Source organism: Sturnira hondurensis, unplaced genomic scaffold (assembly GCF_014824575.4).
Source record: "Sturnira hondurensis isolate 20B ecotype Veracruz unplaced genomic scaffold, ASM1482457v3 Scaffold0007406, whole genome shotgun sequence".
Lineage (NCBI taxonomy): Eukaryota > Metazoa > Chordata > Mammalia > Chiroptera > Phyllostomidae > Sturnira > Sturnira hondurensis.
In genome coordinates, this window is record NW_028080037.1 from 5946648 (window position 1) to 5965182 (window position 18535).

General features: G+C 54.0%; 1 protein-coding gene across 3 annotated transcripts in view; it reads left to right on the forward strand.

The window, feature by feature from the left end:
- The window catches only part of RPH3A (rabphilin 3A), a 97233-nt gene that overhangs the window by 15163 nt on the left and 63535 nt on the right, over positions 1 to 18535 (forward strand). The window contains exons 1-2 of one of the 3 annotated variants that reach the window (XM_037052144.1): positions 6574 to 6966; positions 7325 to 7440. The gene's annotated coding sequence lies outside the window, so the exon portion shown is untranslated. Of the gene's footprint in view, positions 1 to 6573; positions 6967 to 7080; positions 7179 to 7324; positions 7441 to 18535 lie in introns of those variants that run through there. The other 2 variants (XM_037052143.1, XM_037052142.1) reach the window with 2 other exon arrangements.

The window sequence follows — 18535 nt, forward strand, 5'->3', positions numbered from 1 at the left end:
AGGGCACTCAGGGACAGGGCGGAGCTTGGTTTATGACGGACCACTTCCAAACTCCGTGACGCCTGGCTGAGCTGTTCTCGGATGCACCTGTCCATCCATTCCTCCGACAATGGTTTTTTATTATACCCTGTTGTAGGTTCTGGGGATACAGCCGGGAGAGACTGTTGGGTGTCTGACCTCGTGGAACGTAAGTTGTAGTAAGAGAAACAGTCATCTACCTACTCAGATGAACGCGAAACTACCCGAGAATGATAAATGCTGCGCCGAAAACAAAAATAGGCAATGAGGGGGAGGTGATCAGAGAAGGCCTCTCTGAGACAGTGACTTGAGTGGGGACCCGAATGACAAGAAGGGCACACCCACCGTACAAAGGGCAGGAGGAAATGCAGTCCAGGCAGGAGGAGCAGCTGGTGCAAAGGCCCTGAGGTGGCGAAAGGCTGGGGTGCGTGGTAACCAGCAGAAAGGCCCATGGCTTGAGCACCATGAGAGAGCGGACAGAGAAGGAGGGGAGGGCAAAGAGGCAGGGATGGGAGTGGCGGGGAGCCGACACAGGGCCTGTCCACACTCGGCTGTTTTATGTGTTTCGGTCCCCTTTGATCCCTATAAACATCTGGGGAAGTGGATGCTCTTGTTCCTTTTTTACAGGTGGGGATGGAGAGGCCCAGCTCCTCTGTCCCCTTTCCCTGCAATGAATTATGGGAGTATCAGGACAGGCAACAGTGCAGTGCTTTGATGCCCCCCAAGGCTGACTTGAGAATGACGTGTAAATTCTTACGGAAAGTACCCTCTGGGACTTCATGTGGTTCCTGTAAAGAGCCAGCGGGCACTTTCAGTGCAGCCAGACTTGCGTGTGTCCCCCCCCCCCCACCCCCGAGCCTTCTCTCTCTCCGGTTGCTGTTCTGGAAAGGGATGGGTTTGCCCTCCGAGTGAGTGGGAGTGTGGCGTAACGCTGTAGCTTTAGAGCCCTCGGGTCTGGGGCAGGAGACATCACTGAGCTCCCCACGCCAGTCACTCCCCGCCTTTCCTCCGAGTCTCCTCTTCCGCATGGTCTGGGTCCGTGAGAGGCGTCCCGGGTGCCTGGGTGGCTGGGTTTCTTCCTGCTCCATCTCTACAGGGCTGTCGCGGGGCGTGGCAGGGACGGCAGAAGGCCCGGTGAGCCCTAGGAGTCCACGTTGGAGAAACTTGGATCTTTGCCTGGCAAGAATGGTGCTGCTTTCCATTCACCCAGCCACCATTCACTTGCCAGGCGTTTATGGGGTGTTTACCCAGTGCCAGGCCCAGTGTTAGGTACATTAAGACTAACATGGTCCCCTGTCCTCAGGGAACTGAGGTCTGGACACAGCCAGCAGCTCTGGCAGCGGCCTGCTGAGATGTCCACTCAGTCCAGTCCCCGTTGGATTTGCTTGCAGAGACCGGCGTCTGGGGGACACAGAAGCCTGTTTCAGGGTCACTGCAAGGCCATCGTGGTGCAGGGCCTCACCTCCCGGGGTATGGAACTTCCCACCGTTTATTAAAACGACCCCCATTGTTGGCCATTTAGATGGTTTCCAATCTGTCGTCAGGAGAAGCAAGGCCGTGCTGATAGCCTCTGTACAAACCCCGAATCGTTTTCTTAGGTGGAATTCCTCGAGAGACTCCCCTGGGTCGAGCCGCAGGTGTGTGTCGTCTGTAAGGTTTTGGACACCTAGCGCTGGAAGGCCCCGCGGGGAGGCTGCGCTGGTCCCCCTGCCCACCCGCGGGTCCGTTCCTCTGCTGCCTGAAACGCAGCATCCCCAGCCCTGTCCCAAGTGCCTCTGTGTGTATTAGCTGCTGGGATTCCAATGACAGCTGTGTAAGGAGGTGTTGTTATTGACCCCACCTGGCAGATGACACTGCGGCACAGAGAAGTTGAGCGACTTCTCCCAGGCCACACAGTTCATGTGTGGGGGAACCCAGGCCGCCTCACCCTAAAACCTGACCCTTTCACCAGCTCTCCTTCCTCCAGCACCTCTGGCAGTTTGGGGCTGGACACCTCACCAGGCTTTCTCCACCAAGCCAAGCACGCAGCGCGCAGTAGGTACTCAGTACGTGGTAGCTGCTGTTCTCTGTCTAGATTATACATTGCTCGTTCACATCCATTAGCCCAGTGACATGTCCCAGGCATGCTGTTACTGTCCCATTTTACAGCAGAGGAAACTGAGGCCCAGAGCATGCAAGTGACATGTTCAAGGCCACACGGCTGGTGGATGGGGGAGCCGAGAATCCAGCTCAGAGCTCCAGAAGGCAAGTCCCCATCTCTCTCCCCTCACAGTGCTTTGCCTGGTAGCGGCGAATCGACTGATGAGTAAATAATACTTGTTGACCTGTCTCGAAAGCTCGCTTTGCCCCGTCCTGTGGCATCTTCTTTGTAACGACCCTGTTCTCTCCGACGGGGACCAAGGAGCGTCCTCAGACTTGCTTTCCCCAGGGGGACAGCATCTGTTTGGACACATGGGCCACCTCAGGGACCCTGCAATTCTCTCTCTCTGGGGCTCTTGCTCTTTCTTGCTCTCCCGTGTTTCTGTCCCACTTCCTTGTCTTGTCTTGTCTTGTCTTTGGTGGGTCCCCTGGGATGAGCTGTGCTCCTGTGACACTTCTTTCCTTTTGTGTTCCTGTTGAGAGCACTTCCCCAGAGGCTCTTAAAAGAGAGGGTTGGAGTGAAGATCGCAGTGTGCCCGGCAGTGCCATCCAGCCAGAACCTGGAGGCCGGGCGGAAGCTGTGAGCGCTGCTTGGACCTCCGTCAGGGTGCACACGCAGGTGGGGCATGTGCACACATACACACATGTGCAGGAGCATGTGCACACACACACACACCGTAGGACCCCTCCTCTGGGACATGCTGGGAACATCAGTTCCCTCTGCTTTTTCAGCTTCGAGGGGTCGCCTGCAGTCCTTGGCTTGTGCCTCTTTCCCTCCATCGTCAAGGCCAGCAACTTAGCCTCTCGCTCTCTCTCCCACCCCCCCATCCCGTCTACACTGTATCATGACCTCTCCTCTCTGACCTCCTCCCTCCCTTTCCCCCTCGTAAGAGTTCTTGGGATGCATTGGGCCCTCCCAGGTAACCCAGACCCTCTCCTCGTCTCAGGATCCTTAAACATCTGTGAAGCCACATCTGCCATGAAGGTAGTGTAGTCACCACGTCTAGGGGTTAGGACGTGGGCATCTTCAGAGGCCGCTTTTCTGCCCCACTTGCCAAGTGAACTGGGAACATTTGGGGGGTGGGGGGACCATCTTTCTTTCTGGGCGACCTCAGTGCCCGTCTCCATGGAGACAGTCCAGCACAATGGGCCCTGAAGCAGGTTGTTTAGATTCACGCCCTGCATCCGCTCTCTTTCTGTGTTACCTGGGGCAAGTCGCCTAAGCTCATCTCTAAGTTCCTCATCTCTGAGACGAGCAAATAGTGTATCAACTTCATTGCACTGTTAGAAGTCATGAAAAGCTCTGGGGTGACAGAACATGTCACATGCAGCATAATGAGCACCAAAAATAAATGGGAGAGACCATTACAATTAGGGATGCCCTATAGCAAAGTAGTTAGAAACTCGGAGGACCTTGGTTCAAGTCCCCGTCTGGCCACTTAGGAGCTGACTGGCCTCAGGCTAGTTGCATTAGGAGCCAGAGTCTCAGTTTTCTCATTTGCAAAATTGAAACTAAAACAGTGATCATCTTAACCCCTAGGGCTGCTGTGGGGATAAATGCCAGTGTGGTGCACAGGAAGCCCGCGGAGCACAGTGGGTAGCTCTGGTTGGTGGAGTCATCACCGCCACTGCTGCCGCCTCCCGTCCTCCCTGGGGGTGAGGGGGAGCCTTCCTGGGCTGCCTCCAGCCTCAGCAGAACAGGGACAGGACAGGGCAGCCTGCTGAATCCAGGGCCCCCAGAAACCCCTCTGCAGTGCTCCAGCTTCGAGAGGGTTGGGGCCGGGCCGGCTCAGCCGGGAGGTGAGTGGTGGAGAGGCCGCTCCCCGCTGCAGGCAGGACCGTTAGAGGGCACAGCAGCAGCTGGTTCTTTGGACAAAGGGCTCTCAGGACGGGAGAGGGTTTGGACAGGTGACCCAGGGGGAGGGGAGGGTGGGGACTAAATCCCCGGGAAGCCAGGGCCAGTTCCTAGATGGCATGATCACCAGGGGAGGTGCGGGGTTCTGGTTTCAACCATATCATTTTTTTTTAATTTTGCTGCAAAGCCCAGTTTCAATGAAAACTTGGGCAGATGCCCAGGATGCAGAACAGTGAAAAGCACAACTGCTCTAGCTGAAACCAGGACTGGGGGCAGGGGCAGCAGCTTGAGCCTCCTCTTCACTCCCATGGGGACCTCTAGGGGGCCCCGCTTGAGGAAACACTAGCCGGGTGGCAAAACCACAGGCTTTGGAGTCAGAGCTGGGGTTTGCATTCCAGCCCCCTGCTGCTGCCCAGCTGTGGGAGCCCTGTGGTGTCACCTCACCTGTCTGAGCCTCGGTCTTCTCTTCTCCGATGAAAGGGGGACAAGGTTGCAAAGACTGGCAACAGTAACTCTAGAGCACCCGGCACATGAGAGACCTCTCGGCCTTTAGCAGGTGGTAGCTGTTTTGATCCCCTAAGATGAATTCATGGCAGACCCTCCGAGAACAGGAGTCTGACACCAGGGCAGCTGTGAGGTGGAGGAGACATTCCTTGCACCAGGAACCAAAAGGCTTGGGAACTACTGGGGTTCTCCTCCTGCCACCGGCAGCCTGTGTGACTTTAGTCCCTCTCTGGGCTTCTTGAGTCACTTTGCAGGTGTTTATTGCAGGCCTACTATGTGCCTGTCAGTGTTCTAGGCACTAGGACATAGGCCCTGACATCCGAAAGTCTGAGTTCTAGATTCAGCTCTGTCATTTCCTAGCTTTTTGCCCATGGACTGCCTCTCTCTGGTCCTCAGTTTCTCCATGTGTAAAGTGAAGGGATTGAACTTGCATCTCACGGCCTTCACAGAAAAGATTCTGTGAGATCCTGGCCAAAAAAAAAAAAAAAATGGTAGCATGCCCTTGAACTTGACTCTGACATTCTGAAACATGGGCTTTGGAATCAGACAACCTTGGTTTTGAATCCTGTGCCACCACTTGCTGTGAAACCTTATGCAAGAGACTTAACTTCTTGAGTCTCAGTTTCCTCATCTGTAAAATGGAGACAATAATAGTATCCTCACAGGGTCATGGGGAAGGCTCAAGGTGAAGTTCCTAGCAGAGTGGCTGGTGCATAGTTGGTTCTCAATAAATGATAGCTGCCTTTCACACCCTCCCCCAAAATCATTGTTACCATGCCATCACCATAAAGACCACCATCACTATCTTCACCACCATCACCACCACCACCACCATCCCCTCTATCCTGAGATCATAGTTATGGTCATGGTCATCTAAAAAGTGAGGCTCTAAATGGTCTCTAAATTCCGACATTTTAAGTTCTGCTTTTTAAGTATTAAGTGACAAATGGGATAGCTCTCCCTGGGCCATCTGAGTGGTACTCTATAGAGGAGGGTCCCCAATGACAAGGGCTGTCCTTCACCTTGCAGAGGAGGTCTAAACAGCCCTTGGTCTGTTTGAGATTTCCTGTCCTTTCCCAGCGTGAGCAGGGGTAGGCTCTCTGAGATCCGGACACGGGAGCCATGGGGACTCAGTTTCTCTTCGTGTGTTTCCCCTGGTTGCATTCTTGTCCATGCAGCAATTTCACTTCAGAAGGCCAGCCTGGATCTTCTGGGGACGGGCCTGTTGCCAGGGCTCAGTTGTCTGATCTAGACCTTCAGTAACCCCCCAACGCCATCCTGCTCCAACCACGTGCTGGAAGCAGGGACCGTCACGTGCCACCCTGGGCGGGCTGTCCATTCCTCTCTCACTCTGTCAGAACATCCGAATCTCAGGGCAGGGTCTGGGTCATGGGGCCAGAGCAGCTCGCCTCTTGTGTGTTCTTCTTGTTGCTTTTCAACCTCTTTCCCTCTTTAGGAAAATTAAGTAGTGGAAACCTCATGTTATAGACAGGACTTGGAGACATTAAATGACTTTTACAAGGCTGTATGGGGGGGGGGGTTAGACCTGGGATCCAGAAACCTGTCAGCTGCTTGTTGGACTAAGCCATCTGTCCCTTAAACGTTTCTGTTTCCTTCAGCTTAGCTTCCCGACTCTGAACCCAAAGGCTCCCCAGGTCCAGGTCAGAAATCTGCAACAACATGGGTGAGGGCAGGTCAGCTGGGCTGATTTCTGTTGGGGAAAAAACCACTCGAAGGTTCCCACACTGGGGTCAAACTCTTCTCTGAGCCCAGCCCAGTGGTGCTGGTCTGGGGGGCAGGGTGTGGGAAAGGGCCTGCGAAATGACAGCTCCCTTGCTCTGCAAGTGAGTGGCGATATTAGAACAGGTGTGTGAGAGGTAGGCTGTCACGGACTTCACTGCGTGATGGCGAGAAGTCCCGGCCCCCTCCTTTCCCTGGACTCCCCCTTCTCTGCTAAAACCGTCCAATAACTTAACTTCTCTGCCTGAGGGTTCACCGCTCCCCGCCCATCCCCTCCTCCGCCACAGCCTAGCGCTGTCCGCGGTGCTGATCGCCAATCTCCCGACTGCCGTTCGGCCCGCAGGGCTCTCTGGTGCGCCCAACCTCTCCTCCCGCCTCCCACCTCTCTTCCTCCAGGCACCTCACCCATAAATCACGGGTGGGAGGCAGGCTTGGTTCCCCTGCTCCGGGAAGCTGCTGCCCCCTCCCTTGCTCAGCACAGGGCTTTGCAGCAGTGGAGGCAGCTGCCACTGATTTCGGGCAGTGGAAGCAATTGATTCGTCGGCTGCCAGCAGCCTGGAGTTGCCTACGCGGGCGGGCGGGCGACAGAGAGGGAGAAGAGGGGGGGAGAGAGACTACAGAGCAAAACCCTTCATCCGTGTGGAGCACAGTCTGAGGGAGCCACGGTCTTCGCCGTGTCCCCCGACTGGTCGGACTTTCCTTCCCTCCTGGTATTTATATATCTGGGGGTATTTCTTTTTGTCTTGGTTCTGCATGGTTTAGGGATAGTTGCTGTGTTCTTAGATTTTATTTTGGGAAGAGTAGGAGAGTCAAATNGGGAGAGAGACTACAGAGCAAAACCCTTCATCCGTGTGGAGCACAGTCTGAGGGAGCCACGGTCTTCGCCGTGTCCCCCGACTGGTCGGACTTTCCTTCCCTCCTGGTATTTATATATCTGGGGGTATTTCTTTTTGTCTTGGTTCTGCATGGTTTAGGGATAGTTGCTGTGTGAGTGTGTGTGTGTGTGTGTTGGTTCTTAGATTTTATTTTGGGAAGAGTAGGAGAGTCAAATGAACAATTTTCTTCCAGGCACCTCCACTGAGCTTTCAAACCAAGTCATCGGAAGTTAACATCTTCCCACCCGGCAGGGAAGGGGCATTGGCAAGAATTCGGCTCGCCGTTCCCCCTGCAGTCTTCTGGTGTCGGTAAGTGCTGTTCTCCTAAATTGTGCAACCGGGCCGGGGGCGTCGGAACCCCAGTTGTGAGGAGGTGTGTACAGGAGCTGGTGGGCTGGTGGGTAGGTGGGAGGGGAGGGGTGTTGAGGGACGACCACGTTTATTTGCCCACGTTCTGCAGTGTTTGATCACCCAAGTGGTACTCAGAGCCAAATTACATTTCGGCTCAGTGCCCGAGGAGGGGGTAAAACATGCTTACATTTTAGGCATTGGGATAGAAACTGTGGCTCCTGCCCGGTTTGGCCTCTGCCTTGCAGCAGAAGCCATTGAAAGTAGCCGGCAGTTCTCTGAGTGAATTAACCCTTCGTGGGGAGGGCCAGCCTGGCAGGGAGGGTCTCTGAGTATTCTGATCGAATGGGTGGGCACCTTGGCCCTCGAGGGGGGAGGGTCACCTGAGGCTGGAAGGTTAACCCTTGCCTAGTGCCACCTCGGCACACCAGGTGAGACGTGCACAGGACAGGGCTCAGGTTGTATCATCTTCCAGGGACAGCGGAGTAATTAATTGTGCTGGGGTTTTTGGGAGGCTGTTCTACTTTTCCTGATATGACCTGGGAGCCACGAAAGGACCGCATTTTCCTTGGAATGAGTGGTCGGGGGGGCCAGAGGGGAGCATCCAGCTGCATGCTGAGCTGGTGATGTTTTATTTTCACAGGTGGTGTAACCTGTGAGTGATTGTATGGGGGTTGGGGGGGCGTGCATCCTGGCAGCAGCCTGGGAGGCTCCATCCTCGAGCCCATCTCCGAGCAGGGAGAGAAGGGAACAGGGTTGGTTCCGGTGCTGGGGAAGGGCTCCGGCTCCAGCTCCGTTCCGGAGCAGAGCACACCCCGCTGTAATGATCTGAGATCCTGATGGGATAAGCCTGCACCAACCTGTTAGTGAGTGGCAGGTGGAGGTCCTTTGCACGCGAATCCAGAAACTCACATTTAATTTTAAAGTGACTTTGCTGCTAAGCTGTGACTTATCAAAAGGGGATTTCTCTTGGCTTCCTCCTGTGACTCCAGCTATCTTTCTGGAAATGAATGCCTTTATTTTTAGCATCTGTGCTGTAATCTCAGGGGTTGCTTCAGTTTTCTGCATCCCCAAGGATTTCCGCTTTAAGTTCTTGTTCTTGGAGGTGGGAGGGATGAAACCTCAGTCCCAGAGACCGGCGAGCCTGGAATGCATGCAGGGCCCACTCAGTCACGTTCTCCAGCCCCGGGGCTCCGCGGGGACGCCAAAATCCCGGGGTGCGTGCCTGCTCAGGCAGCACATGCGAAGCAGAGGCGAGGATTTTCTCAGTGGTTAGTGCCCAAGATTCAGTCCTCAAATCCCAGGCTTCCTTCACAGGGTGACCTTGAGAACAAAGTTGCCTTAGTTTCCTTCCCGGGAAGCCTCACATAGGAATGATGAACGTGAGGAAGTTCAGTGCTAATACGGAGCCACAGATCTGGCTGTGGGTGGTATTTAACACACTGAACTCCAGCATTGACCAGGCAGGCTGGACCATGGCTGGGTTCCTGGAGGGGGCGATCTTCGGGGCCCCGTGCAGGGCTGATTGTTGACCTTTGAGGGTCCAGGGTGGACTGGGGAAGAGTTGGGGGAGCCACAGGGGCCTCAATGCCACATCGTCATCTGGTATGGGAGCGTTCTGATATTTTAGTGACTGGTTTGGCCATGCGGTGCGTGTCAGCCCAGCTGAGGGAGCCAGGGCTGGGTTGCCCCCATGTGGGTGCTTCTCAAGCAGCTCCTTGCCGTCTCCCAGTCTGACTTCTTTGGGGGTGGCTAAGATCCAAGAGGCAGCTTTCCCTCCTCCCCCAGCACATCTGAAATGGTGCAATGTGGTGCACCAGGGGGAGGGAGACGGGAGCCTCTGGAACGAGCCTTGCACTTAGAGCAGGAGACCTGGGTTCTGGCCCCAGCTGTCTCCCCTTTCCGGGGCTCAGTTTCCCCACTTGTGCAATATGGCAGTTGGTCAGGGTGACCCCAAAGCCCCCTTCCAGCTCTGAGGTTCTGTGTGTGCTAAGCGCGTGTGCATGCACGTGCACACAGGTTTCTAGGCAGGGTTAGCACTGTCTTTGGGAATGCATCACGCGTGTTGAGAAGTCCCTGTTTGGGGTGAATTGGGGTGGGGTAGGGGACTCTCGTGAGAACTCCAGTAGGTTCCTGGAATGCCGTGCTCAGGTGGAGAGGGCTCTGCCTTCGGTGTAGCACAGGCAGGGGCGCAGGCATCTGGATTTTGCGGCGGGTGAGACCCCTCGTGGGGGTGACAGCAGGGCCCCTTTGAGAGCCGCCACCCTGAGAAGAGGCGTGCTCACTGGAACACGCAGAGCATCAGGGGGGTGCGGGCCCTCCCTAATGCCCGTCGGTGCACCTCAAGTTCAGAGCCTCTGACCCAGTCTAACCCCTTCTGGGGGCGGGGAGGCAGAGAGGGAAAGCAGCTTTCCCAAGACCCCCTGGTGAGCCAAGGCACAGTGACCTGCGGACCTCCCATCCTGGAGACGAGGCATCGTCCCCTCACTCCCAGCTCCGGCAGCTACCAGCCAGCCTGGGATGTGCAGGGACAGGAGCACCTCACCAGCCCGTGCTGGTTCTAGGGACGCAGAGGCACGGACACGCTGTGGACACTGCCTTTCTTACTCACAGAAGGGAGGCAGGGCCAGGGATCCTGCACTCTCACAGGGTGGCCTGGGGAGTCAGTCTCCCCACTTTGCTGGGCTTTCCCCTCCCCTTATTGCTCCCACGCATCCCGGGCGCCTGTCCAAGGCCGTGCCTTCCAGGTAGGGTAGCTGCTCTGGAAGATTACTTGTAGCATGGGGTATTTACTCTTCATTTATTTACCTGTGCCTCCCCGCCCCATCTCTCTTTCTCTCTCTCTCTCTCTGTGGATCATTGAGAGTTTGTCACTTTCTAATAAAATCCACCGTGACATGTGGTCCTGTCTGCTGCCCTCTCTCCCCTTTAAATGGAGAGCAGCAGCTGATGTGAAGATGGTGAGCAGCCAGCAGCGCAGTTCATTTCTGCTGGGCACTGTGGCTGTGACCTGGGCTAAAAATAGCCCCGGTCCCAGGAGTGGTGGGCTGGAGCCGGTGAGCTTAAATTATTCAGCGGCCACCCACAATGGAGGTCCTCGAGGTGCTGGGATGTGAAGGGGGCACCACAGCCCCCTCTTGCTCCTGCTCCCCATCCCCGGCTGCTGGCTGAGCCTTCCGGGGCTGCCATGTGGGACCCTGGGAGCAGCTGGACCTGAGTTTGAATCCTGACACCAATGCTTCCTTGCTGTGTGACTTCAGGCAAGACCCTTAACCTCTCTGATACTCAGTTTCCTCAGGTATATGAAGGTAGTTTGGCGTGGTGGCTAAGAGAGTGGGCTCTGGAAAGAGAGCTCTTGGGTATAGATCCTAGTTCTAGCATTTTCCAGTTGTCCCCCCTCACCTCTCCAGGTCTCAATTTTTCCACCTGTCAAGTGGGGATAATAAGAGAACTAGGAGAATTTTAAGGGCTGACACTTGTGAAGTGCTTTTTATTGGGCAAGTACCCCACAGCCGTCAGTCAAGGGGATGGCATCGGCGACCGTAACAGTGGAAGGGACCACTGACCCAGACGTGATCAGGGTGAGGGAGAGGACGGTGAGCCCTGCCTGCCGGTCATGCAGCTTTGGCACCCCGGAGAAAGAGGATGTGGCTGGAAGTCCCTGGACCTCCTCTTCTGCATCCATGAAATGGGTGCACCGGCCCCCTTTCCTTAAAGCTCGTGTGTCCCTGAGGATCAGGGTGGCCGAGAGCACGGGGAACAGGCCCCGCAGGAGTGCCAGGAGGAGAAGCCCTCTGGCCTCCTCTGAGTGTTCCGTTCCTCCTGATCCTGGGAGGCTTTTGCTGAGTCATCCCAGCTCACCATCTGAGAGTCCGAGCATTTTCCCCAGGAGACCCGAAGCTTCCCCTCACTCCCTGCCGCTGCGCACCCGCACGGGGCTCCTGCAGGTGCCACAGGGTGCACCCTTCAAGGCCAAGGCTGTGCCGTCTCCATTTTCGGAGTCGGGGTCCGCACCCAACTCAGCAGTGACTTGCATGCCTGCGTGCGTGCATGAATGGAACCTCAGTTGGTTGTCTGTTGGGCAGGTCAGTTTGGGGAGCTGAATTGTGATGAGTCATTGGGGAAGTTTGGAAGGACTTCGCTTTCCTCTCAGACCTGCTGCAGGCAACCCACAGGCCTCTGTCTTTTACCAGCACAGCCACTGACGTTTCTTCACGCGTCACACATTTATTGAGCACTGACAGTATGCATGGCGCCGTGGTGGGCAGTGGGGATAAAATGGTGACAGTTCCTTCGGGACTTAGACAAAGCAAGTGGCAGCTTATAGAACGTGACCCCTTGTGGGGTGGCACTTGGTCCCCTGGAAACACTCAGCCCCCTAACACCCAAAATTCCATCATGAAAGTGTCATCCTTTGTCTTAAGGCTTTGCTCTTGGATAAAAGAGGCTCTGGGGTGGGGTGACGGAGGCAGCCTTCCTTATCAGTCACTGACACCACGATGAGGAGGAGCGTGAAATGCTTTCCCTAAAGTGCGGAGAGAGCTTTTCTGGAGTGGGGAGTGGAGTTGGAGCCTGCAAACCTGGCAGGTAAGAGAGAGGGTGAAGGCAGAGAAAGGTGGACATCGCTGGATACCCACTCCACTGGGGGTTGAACAGCTCTGCAGTGCCCGAGAGAACCCAAGGGCTGTTCTTGAGTTGTGCCCTGTACCCGTGCCATCAGAGACTCTGGGTACGGGGCCCTGGGGCCAGGATTTCCAGAGCCTCCCCTGCCATAGACAGAAGAGGGGTTTTGTTTTGAAATGCAAAACACTCTTGCAGGCGATAGTTATAACAGTTCCAGATGTGCTGGGAGCCTCAGACTTTTTTTCCCCCAAGGTTCTCCCCTTGCCCTTCACCCCTAAGGGTCTGAGCAAAATGAGAATCAGGCCCGATGCCTCCCAGACACTGTTAACTTTCTGCTCTTGAACCCCTGTTTCCACAGGAGTGTGAGCTGGACCTGGCAGAACTGACCCGTTCCTTGCTAACCTCACAGTGCTCCGGGGTGGGGGGCAGTGCTGTGTCCTCAGGCAGGATCCAGGGGCTTGGGTTATTGTATCTCTCAGGGACCCAACAGCAGTGATGGGGAGCCCAGCCAGGCCCCTGGGGCTCTTCTTAGACCAACTCAGCTCCCCATCTGGGCCATGGAAATGGGGGAGACAAGAGTGCTGTGCTGAGGCACCAGGCTGCCGTGCACAATGTCACGGCAGTTTCCTCGAAGTAATTGTCTTGCTGTCATTAGTTATAATGACATAATTCTTGCTTAAATCTCATTGTAATGGAGCTGTGTCAGACTCTGACTTAGCAATCCAGCTAGTGAGCAAGATAACAAGCCTCAGGAAGCTGGGGCTTGTGCCCACCCCTCCCCAATGAATCAACAAGAGGAAACTCAGCCGACAGCATCCTAATGACGTCCGGTTTGTGAAGGCTTTATTTGCAGAGTGGTGGGGAAAAACTGCCTTGTCTCTCAATATAACCTCAGTGAGTTCATTCAGGTACCTTCTTCTTGCTTCCTTTTTTCTTTCTTTCCTCTTAAATGCACCTACACCATGACAAGCAGCAACTGGTGAATGGGAGTTCCTTTCAGCAGAGAACAGGTTATGTAAGCAGGTTTCGTCCAGCGGCGATGGTGGGCGGTGGGCGGGGCTGCTGCGAAGAGGGACAGTGGCGTCTCCAGGGTCGCCCGGGGGCCCTCCATTCAAGATGCCGGCAAAAAAGCACCCGTGTGGTCCCTTCTGTCCCACAGTCCGGCCCTGGGCCTTGCTCCCCTCCACCTGTTGGCTTTTTCCTCTGTCACTGTGTGGCTGGATCAATCTGTCAGCTTTCAAGTAGGATACTGGGACTTGACGAAGGTGACGAAGTCCTCTGAAGTGGCCTCCACCATGTCAGGCAGCGGTGTCTGGCCATGTCTTCCTTCCAAAGGTCTGTGGATCCAGGGCTCATGGGAAAGGCTGTTGGAGAAGATGGAAGGTGTAAACTTCTGATGGCAGTTTTTCCTCTGGTCACTAGAGACCCAGTCACCCCAGGCCAGAAGGAGACCTCAGGCTCGGGTGTGTGCCAAAGGACAGACACAGGGCAGGGGCCAGACCTCCCCACCCCCACCCCGAGTGAGAAAACGAAACACGCAAACCAAAGACAAACCTCCTCTGCCTTTTACAAAGGGCCACACTGCCGCTCCTTTCGGTTAGTTTCTTCTCCTTTTTCCCTTGGAAGAGTTTGGGGCCAGGCTCCTTATTTCCTGCAGAGGGGTCCGGGCCTATGTGCCTTAGGCAGAAATCCCCAGGGAACAGAAATCTTCCTGGCATGCCAGTGACAGGAGAGGGCTTTGCCTCTGATTATACTGTGAGGAGAGCTGGCCTCATCTGCATCCTCTCCGTTTCCCACGGAGAACTCATCGCTTTGTGGATTAGCACGGGCTTTCTGTTTGGGCTCGGGGAGCCGAGGGCGGAGTTGTTCCTCTCTCTCATTTCCTGGTCCGTGACCATCATTGATTCTTGCAGGCTGTGCTCTCAATGCTCTGTTTTAAATTAATTAATTAATTATTTAGAGGGAAAGGGAGAGAGAATGAGAGGGAGAGAAACATCGATCAGTTGCCTCTTGCACGCCCCCCCGGCCAGGGACCTGGCTCACCGCCCTGACACATGCCGTGACTGGGAATTGAACTGGCAACCCCTGGGTCCGCAGAACTACACCAACCCACTGAGCCACACCAACCAGGGCCGTTTTCTCAATTTTTCATGTTAAAATATATTCTTTAAAAATAAGACATTGGAATTAGTTGACGGTAGTTTTTTAAAAAAAATAGTGCCCTTCCTTGGCAAATAAAAATAGCAACAAACGTGGAAAGCATTTTACTCATCTGAGAAATCCAAATGTGTGGGAGATAATTTTGTCCAATCATTAGCCTCGGGGGTTAGCAACTTTTAATGTGTGCAGACATCTCCCGGGGTAGTTTTTAAGATGAAGATTCCTAAGGCCCGTCCCTAGAAATCCAGATTCAAGAGGTTTGGAGTTGTGCCCAGGAATCAGTATAAAGAATCTCCTGATGATTCTGTTGCAGCTGCCCCGGGGGTCATCCTGGCAGAGAGAACGCTGCTTTCCCCATTGGTGAGTCTTCTCCATCACTCCCTGGACAGTGGGCTTGAATGCCTCCCATGAAGGGAGGCTCAGCACCTCCCAAGGCACCCGTGCCTGTCAGACAGGTCCTGGGAGCATGGCTGTCCTTTCTGGTGTCGACTTAGACCCAACTCCTGTCACTTCTGGTTATTTTGTCTTCTGTAGTCAAACTGAAGCAATAAAAGCGTGGTTTGTAATAGTTCAGTGCATGTTAGGAGGTGACTGCACGAGGCTAAAAGTCCTTGTTCACCTTTGTTAGGGGCGTAAGTCCAGAAGCGAATGTCTGATATCTTCCTCGTGGTAATTTGGTTTCTCCTCCACCAACATGCAGTCAGTCACTCATTCACACATTCATTCATTCATTCATTCAGTTGATAAATACTTACTGGCCATCTGTGACTGTGTAGATCAGAGATCCCCAAATACAAGATGGACCTTTAATTTCCACATTTTTCCAAGAATATGATCAATCCCCCAACTCCCACAAAATGTTTGCCACACTTAAGTAAATAACTTATTAGAAAAAGGAAGAAGGAAAAAGCCTATGAAGAATATGAACGAAATGGTCAAATATCCATTTATAATATTTGATTCATTAATTGTATTCCACACATACTTAAAAGTATATAAAATATTCAGTCCATGAAAACTTTTTCCTTTCCCTTTCATAGAGGTTAGAAAAAATGAACAAACCAGGAAAGGAAGGTAAGTTTTATAACTTTAGTACAAGTCCATCTACTGCGGATCTTTCAGTGAAGAATGGGAGGAGGGGGTACCGTTCGGAGCTCCCCGGTGGTTGAAAAGTTTAGTGAGAATCTATGTAAACAATTTTGTTATTCAGAATAAAGTAAATTGACAGGGATGATACAAAAAAAAACACTTGACAGCGAGAGAAAATTTGGGGGGACAAAGGTGATAAAAGGTGAACTTCTGGTTTCTGAGGAATATTGGGTTGGGGGACCCTTATCTTCTTCCTGGTCATTTACGGTATTTGCCAGGCACTGCTCCCCGTGCTGGTGTGCAGTGAACAATTCAGATTTGGTACTTCTCTCGAGGTAGTCATGAATCAGTACTCATGCACAGGGCTGTGTGAACAGAACCTGAGCCAAGGGTTCTAAAGATCTCTGAGAGCATGTCGCAAGGAAATCTGACTGAATCTGGGAGGGCTCCCCTGAAGGGGTAGCGTTTGACCTGAGAGCTAAAGGATGAATAGGAGTTAACTGAGTAAAGAGAGGAGAAAAGAACCTTCATGGCAGTGAGCACAGCATGTGCAAAGGCCCTGAGGTGGTGTTCGAGGCTCTAAAAGGAAGCTAGCCTGGCTAGAGCACCAGGTTGGGGGAGCCCAGGGTGAGATGAGGTTGCCGGTACCTGCCGGGCCGAATGTGGCACTGACTCTCTGGAAAGAAGGGGGACAGAGGGGCCCTCAGCTGGGAGAGAGTTTGTTCTGCACTTAACCATGGTGTGGGGCCCCTCCCTGAAAATGTGGAGGGAGGACGAGAGTGGAGAGAGGAGGCAGGGATAGTTATCCATCTCCCTGGGTTGAAATTTCAGCCCTGCTGCTGTGTGACTTTGAGGAAATTGCTAAATCTCCCCACACCTCAGTTTTCTCCTCTGGAAAATGGGGATGACAATGACCTCATTGCGTTGCCTTGGGAATTTAGCAAGTCCGTGTACATTCAGAGCCTTTGCTTGGATGGGCACAGCCCATGGAGGCTGCTAATGAACATTAGCACTTATTTGGAATGTGAGGACGATAGATGCCCAGAGCGCCACCTTCTGGACGGGAGGCTGTTACTGCTTCACCTCCGCCAGGCCTTCATTCAAACCTCACCTTCTGAGGGAGGCTTTTTCTGATCATGTGTGAAATGGCACCCCCACTCAAGATGCTGACGTCCTCCTCCTGTATTTCATAGTCCTCCCTAGCACTTAGCAGCGTGGGACACTGTATCTGTATTGTTTACTTCGTTTGTCGTCTGTCTCCCCGCGCTGGAACGTCAGCTCCACCAGAACAGGAGTCTTTGACTGTTTTATTGATCGCCGGATGCCCAGAGCGCTGTACCCCACGGTGCCCCAGCATACAGTTGGTGCTCACTCAGGACTATCAGCGAACTCTGTCCATCTAATGCTCCTTGTTCTTGTTTGAAGTCTTACCCCCCGCCCCAGGCTGCTCTAACTCCGGACTCAAGAAATAGCAAAAGCAACACAAGGAAGACCATCCCCAAACCCTAGAAGGGGGCGGGGCGGGGGGGGATGGACAAGGAAGTCGGGACAAGGAAGGTGTGGAGGCACCGGAGAGTTTGGTGGTGGGGACAAAAGCAAAGGTCTTTTATCAAACCAGCGCGGCAGCCTGATCTTTTTTACCCGATTAATCACATTAAGCCTTTGTCAATATCACCATTACCTCAGCCCTGGCCTTGGCAGCTGGTGGAGCAGCAGGCGAGTTCAATTTGTAAGGAGACCTGCATTGCAGGGGAAGGGTTGGGACCACTTGCGGAAGAAGCGGCAGCAACGCAGCAACGGCTCAGGGACAGTCTCATAAGTGGTGGGTTGTTTTTGAAAGGAGAGACACAAGAGAAGGAAAAGCCTCAAAGCCCTCGGCCTCCCCCCGGCCTCCCCTGATTTCTGGTCACACCGCACGCACACCCCAGCGTCACTTGCTCCGATGCAGGACAAGAGAAGCTGCTCCAAGAAGGGAGGTCGTGAACCAGGAAGCTGGGTCTTGCGTGAAGCGGGGGCTCTCAGAGCGGGGTCTCCAGGCCAGCAACATCGGCGTGACTATATCCAGCGGCTCCAAGTGGCGTTAGGAGTGGATTCTGATCATCTCTTAGTTCTGCCTTCCTTCGGGTTGGTCTCACGCTCAGGCAGCCTTCCTCCTCCTGGTAGAACCCCATCAAGTCCAAGTTGGTCTTATCCCAGCTTCAACCTAGTAGGAAAAAAGAGAGAGACCTTATTTCCTAAGATCCCAACAAAAGTCCCAGAATGGAGTCATTAAATTGGTTTGCATTGGGCAGATTATTCAACTTTGAACCAATCATATCTAGTCAGAAGAGGGAAATATGCGGATTGGCCAGGCCAGAGGCATGTCACCCCGCTCTTCCCAGAGATGGGAGCGGAGGTCAGGCCCATGAGGACAGCTGGGGACTCCCCCATGAGAAAGGAGGGTCCCCTAAAAGAGAATTGGAGTGTTGGCACTGGGAGAAGGAGGAGCAGATGCCCACGTCCCATCCCCCCGGGGAACTTGTGGTCCATGTGGAGGGTGATTCCTATGAACGATGGAAGGTTGAGCTCTGAGTTTCTGTCAAGCATGTTAACAGTTCAGAGAAGAAGGCGGCTGGAGAGGACATGATGGGTCCAGGGAGACTTGATCTGGGATTTGAGGGGTTAGATGTAGGAGCAAGACCATTTCGGGGGGTGAAAAAAGGTTCCTCAACACCATTGCACACCACCCCAGTAGCTTCTGCTGTATGAAGAGTGCCCCATCATACGCCCGTGCCAACTGGTGGGAAGCTCCGTCCACCCCGTCTCCCCTCTCGCCTTTGCACCAACGCAACCGGGGCTGAGAGTATGCGCGGCGCTGTCCGTGGTCCTGAACTGCATCCCAGCCGCGGCTCCGCTGTCTGCACGCCCTCTCTCCCCAATGAGAGGGCTTCCAGTCTGTTGTTGCTGTTTTCTCTCTCCGTGGAAAATACGCACAGTTGCCACTGCCTGTGCCAACAGGGGTCCCAGCAGGAAACAGATGACAGCTCCAATTGTGTAATTTGAGGAGAGTTTTTAAGAGAAACAAAAAGCGTGGGCAGGATTAAGGAAAACCAGACACGGTTTGTGAAGCACCCTGGGGCTAGCGACAGTGGGGAGCTGTTACCAGCCCTAGCCCTGAAGGGAGGGGTAGCTGGGGGTGTCGTTG